This window comes from Equus quagga, chromosome 8 (assembly GCF_021613505.1).
Source record: "Equus quagga isolate Etosha38 chromosome 8, UCLA_HA_Equagga_1.0, whole genome shotgun sequence".
Lineage (NCBI taxonomy): Eukaryota > Metazoa > Chordata > Mammalia > Perissodactyla > Equidae > Equus > Equus quagga.
This window is the reverse complement of record NC_060274.1, coordinates 121,265,674-121,271,395: the sequence shown is the minus strand read 5'-3', so window position 1 is coordinate 121,271,395 and position 5,722 is coordinate 121,265,674.

Sequence of the window (5,722 nt, the reverse complement as noted above, 5' to 3'; positions counted from 1 at the left end):
TAGTGTAATTTTTGTCTGTCACTGTACATACTTGGCTCTTTAGCTGTTTTCCCACCCTCAGCCCTTTTCCCCTCTGGTAACCACTAATCCGTTCTCTTTATCAATGTATTTGTTTATCTTCGACATATGAGTAAAATCATGCAATATTAAAAAAAAAAAAAAAAGAAATGGACTCAGCACAACCAATGAGAGAAACCAAACATGAAAACAGGTCAGCAAATTTTACCCTAAGTTAAAAACAAAGACTAAAAAAAATGAAAAAAAATAAAAGCAAGAGAGCATGAAAGAGCAATGAGATGATATTAAGCTAACATAGATGCAAATAGAATCCCAGAAGGAGAACAGAAATAGAAGAGGAAAGAAGAAATATCTAAAGAGGTAATGACAGGAGATTTTCCATAAATAATGAAATACATCAAACTCCAGATACAAAAAGTTCAGAAAACCCCAAGCAGGACAAGCAAAAACAAAAAAAAAAACACAAATAAATATAACAAGAGACATCATATTCCAAGCTCTTAAAAAGAAAAAGTGAAAATCTTGGAGGTAAAAAGAGAAAAACACGTGTTATATACAGAAGAACAAAGATATGAATTAAAAGACTTTTCAATACTATACAGGCTGGAAGGCAATGGAGTGACAACAGTGACAAAAACAAAAAGCTGTCAGCCAAACTTTCTAGACTTAGAGAAAATATCTTTCAAATATGAAGGAGAAATAAGAGTTCATCAGATAATCAAAATCAGAATTCATTGCAGAAAACCCACACTACAAAAAATGCTCATGGTAGTTTGTCAGACAAAGGGAATATGATAACCAGAAGAAATTTGGATACACGCAAAGTCAGGAAAAGTGCTAGGAATGGTAAAATTAAAGGTAAACATAAAACTCATTTTTAGAGTTTAAAAAGACTACAAGATAATAGACAGTCCAAAGCAGAGCACTTAGTGTCATCTCACGAGAAGCACCCAGGACCTGCCTGTGGTCTTCAGCCTTGGCAGACCAGACCACAGAATCTGATCCAGATTGGAGAGTCATTTTCCTTCCAATTTGGTTTGCTTTTAATTTCGTTTCCTCCTGATCCAACAGAGTAGTACACAAAATATTTTCAACAAAGCTGGAGGTATCACAACCCCTGACTTCAAAATGTACTACACAGCCATAGTGACCAAAATGGCATGGTACTGGTACAAAAATAGTCACACAGATCAATGGAACAAAACTGAAAGCCGTGAAATAAAGCCACACATCTACAGAGAGCTAATCTTTGACAAAGGTGCCAAGAACATACAGTGGAGAAAAGAGAGTCTCTTCAATAAATGGTGTTGGGAAAACTGGACAGCCACATGCAAAAGAATGAAGGTAGACCACTATCTCACGCCATATACAAAAATAAACTCAAAATGGACCAAAGACTTGAAGACATGTCCTGAAACTATAAAACATCTGGAAGATAATATTGGTAGTACACTCTTTGAAATTGACCTAAAAAGAATCTTTTCAAATACCATGTCCTCTCAGACAATGGAAACAAAAGAAAAAATAAACAAGTGCAAATTCATCAGACTAAAGAGCTTCTGCAACGCAGAAGAAACTAGGGTCAAAACAAAGAGACAGCCCGCCAGTTGGGAGAAAATTTTGCAAATCATATATCTGACAAGGGATTAATCTCCATAATATATAAGAAACTCACACAGCTGACCAATAAGAAAGCAAACAACCCGATCAAAAAGTGGGCAGAGGAGATGAAGAGACATTTTTCCAAAGATATACAGACAGCCAATAAACACATGAAAAGATGTTCAACATCACTAATCATCAGGGAAATGCAAATCAAAACTACACTAAGATATCACCTTACGCCTGTTAAAATGGCTATAATCACTAAAACTAAAAATAGCAAATGTTGGAGAGGGTGTGGAGAGAAGGGAACCCTCATTCACTGCTGGTAGGAATGCAAACTAGTACAGCCACTATGGAAAACAGTATAGAGATTCCTCAAAAAACTAATAGACCTAACATATGACCCAGCTATCCCACTACTGAGTATCTACCCAAACAATTTGAAATCAACAATCCAAAGTAACATATGCCCCCCTATGTTCATGGCAGCATTATTCACAATAGCCAAGACATGAAAGCAACCCAAGTTCCCATCGATCAATGATTTAGGTTAAAGAAGATGTGGTATATACATATACAGAGGAATACTACTCAGCTAGAAAAAAAGACAAATCCATCCCATTCTCAACAACATGGAAGGACCTAGAGGGAATTATGCTAAGCAAAATAAGCCAGTCTGAGAAAGACAAACACCAGATGATTTCATTCATGCGTGGAATATAAACGAGTACTTGGACAAAGAACACAGTTCAGTGGCGACAGGGGAAGGGGGGTGGGGAGGAACAGGGGGTGAAGGGGAGCACTTATGTGGTGATAGTCAAGAAATAATGTACAACTGAAATCTCACATTGATGTAGACTATTATGAACTCAATAAAAAACATTGGATGCAAGTGAGAGAAAAGTAATCATGTGAACATTAATAAACAATTGATGATATTAAGAAATTGTTAAATTTTATTAAGTGTAATAATAGTATTTTGGTTATAAATGTAATAATTCTCTATCTTTTAGAGGTACAATGTGAAATAGTTGCTTCAGAATAATTAAAGGAGGGGGAAATGGTAGGGTTATATATAAAACATGATTGGCCAAGATTTGATCATTGTTGAAGCTGAGTGTTGTACACATGAGGATTCATTGCTATTCCTTCTCTTTCGTAGATTTTTTTTAAAGATTTTATTTTTCCTTTTTCTCCCCAAAGCCCCCTGGTACACAGTTGTGCACTTTTAGTTGTGGGTCCTTCTAGTTGTGGCATGTGGGATGCCACCTCAGCATGGCTTGATGAGCAGTGCCATGTCCACACCCAGGATTTGAACCAGTGAAACCCTGGGCCAAAGAAGCGGAGCACGCAAACTTAACTACTCTGCCACGAGGCTGGCCCCTCTTTTGTAGATTTTTTAAATTTCGTATTAGAAATTTTTTAAATTGTAACAAGAGCTGATGTAAAAAATAATGAGGTAGCCGTCTCTATATTAACAACACAAAATAGTTTCCAAGACACTTTGTAGAGTAAAAAAAGCAAGATATAAAGCATTTAAATGGTATACTACCAACTGTGTTAAAAGGGACTATACATACATGCAGACATACATACATACAGTATTTGCCTTGGAAAAATGCTGCAGTAGATGTGAAGAGATTTATATTTTATAATGCAGCCTTTTGTACTGTTGGAAAAATTCTGTCAGCCACAAGTAATGCAAAAGAAAGTAATATGTTTCAAAAAATCAATTTCCAAAATCCTGGTTCTATCCCCTACTAGCAGCATGGCCTTAAGGAAGTTTCTTAACCTCTCTGTGCCTCAGGCGCCTCTTCTATAAAATAGGGCTAAGCAAAGTGCCTTCCCCCCACAGTAACACTGAATACTAAATGAGCTAACAGGTGAAAAGTGCTTCCAGCCATGCCTCATAAGAACTCAAAACTCGTAATTTTACTTGTATTGCTCAGAAAAAGAAATAAGGAGATGGTCTAATGCTTGAGATTCGCGAGTTTCACCATGTAACCCATTATTCAGGTAGCACAGTCTATTGAAGAATTGGGATGTCTCCAACAGGGAAACAATATGTTGTGAGCTTCTTTGTTGTATATACTCTAATCCAGTAGTTCTCAACTGGGGGTGGCTTGCCCCCCAGGGGACATTTAGTTATCTAGCAGGTAGAGGCCAGGGATGCTACTAAACACCCTACAATGGACAGGACAGTTCTCCAACAACCAAGTGTTATACAGCCCAAAACATTAACAGTGCCAAGGTTGAGAAAGCTCTCTAATCTATGACCAGCATTAGTGCTGTTTCTTCCAGAGGCAGATCGGTCATATACAGGTTCCAAATAGAAAATTGAGAGTAGTACTTTTCACTGATATACCTGTCATATCAAAAATAACTCAAATGGATCATTTTAAAATTAGGAATCTACCAAAATCGTTTATTTACCTTTCAATGCATAGAGAAAATATAAAGATGGATCGAGATATTTTTGATTAACAAAAGACATGACTGTTCATAGATTTTTAAGTTTACACAAATTAATTTATGTATCACTATTCATGGTGACTAATTATCCTAAAGGCCTATGGAGACTAAATGTTACATTCCACAAGAGAAATAAGTCAACATCAGAAGCCTAAATGTCCCCAAAGGGCTTGTTTTACAGACAAACTTCAAGGATGTCTTTATGATTATTAAATACTAAATCATATTCTTATTCTCAAATATTTTTCAGTATCCAACTTTAAAAAACAAGTTTTTTTCCTAATGGCTTTATTGTTTAGAATTTCATGTTATTTTGCCCCTGCATCAACAACTCTTTTCTCTCTCCTATAGGTCCAGACCGTCTTTTCTTTCATAAGCAGCTACTATTAAGAATGCCTGTGGCCTCTAGGTGGCCCTCAGTAATTTAATTGATTGTCACTGGCTGAGAAAATGCTGCCCTGAAAAAAATAAGGCCAATAAAATGAAAAAGAGAAAAACAGAAATTTATCAGATAGACTCTGAGGTACATCATATTATGTTTCTATATATCGAATGCCCATTGTCAACATTTCTGCTTTCTCAGAATGAAGATTTGGAGAACCCTTTGGGTGAAGAACTGAAACAAACTGAGGAGCTGGTGAGGGCAAAGGGATCATGGGACGGGTGTTGGAGAAAAGTCACAAACACTGTGACCACATGACTAGTCACAGAAATGAGGATACAGCCTCTTCACACGTTTTCCTCCTTGATGTGTTCTGTGTATATTTGTATTTTTGACTCATTTTCTTCCTTCATCTCCTTTCCCCTCCTACTTTGTATAGAGTGTGCTCTTGATGGCATATTTTTCACATTAGTCCAAAGATTACAGAACATCCAGACTGGGGTTTGAGATTCTGAAGGAGGAATAGGGCCCGTCCTGGAGTTCTGGTCTTGGAGATGGATGAGTCTTTGACACCATCATCTGAGAAGTCAGCTGTTGAATTCAAGTTGCGCATTGTGTGAGATGAGAGCTTTCTTAAAGGGGAGGACTTGTTAACGTGGGAAGAAGGAAATATGCTGTCTTAGAGTAGAGCGTGAAATCTGCTATCTGTCACGATTTTTTTTGACCCAGCATCTGAATCTTCCTTCTATGTTTGGGGCATCCTTACTCAGGAGAAACTAAAATGTTCTCATCATCCCTTGCAACAGGGGCACAGGCTTGTGACCTGGGCTGTCACTCTGGTGATTTTGTGCTGGAATTCAGTACAAGGACTAGTGATGCAAAGATGGAGGAACCTCCTAGAATTAAACGTGATGAGGCTGGCACTAGAGGCAGTGGTGAGTATAGTTTCCAGAATTAATAGTGGTAACACTGCACTGAGGGTGTGTGTGGTACACTCCACAATCTGGGACTGCAGTGGGGTCCTTGTGGAACCAGTTCTGCGGAATGATTCTTGGCCGTTTTTCACTACACTGGTCAACTCCAAGCCTGATTCTCGGAGCTTCTGTGAGCTATTTAGTACCCCTTAATAAATGTGTTTTCTGCTTAAATTGGCCAAACATTGATCTATTGCTTGCAACTATGATCACTGAATGATGATGATACATGAAAACTTGGTAAATAACAGGAGTGGTACAATGAGTGGGT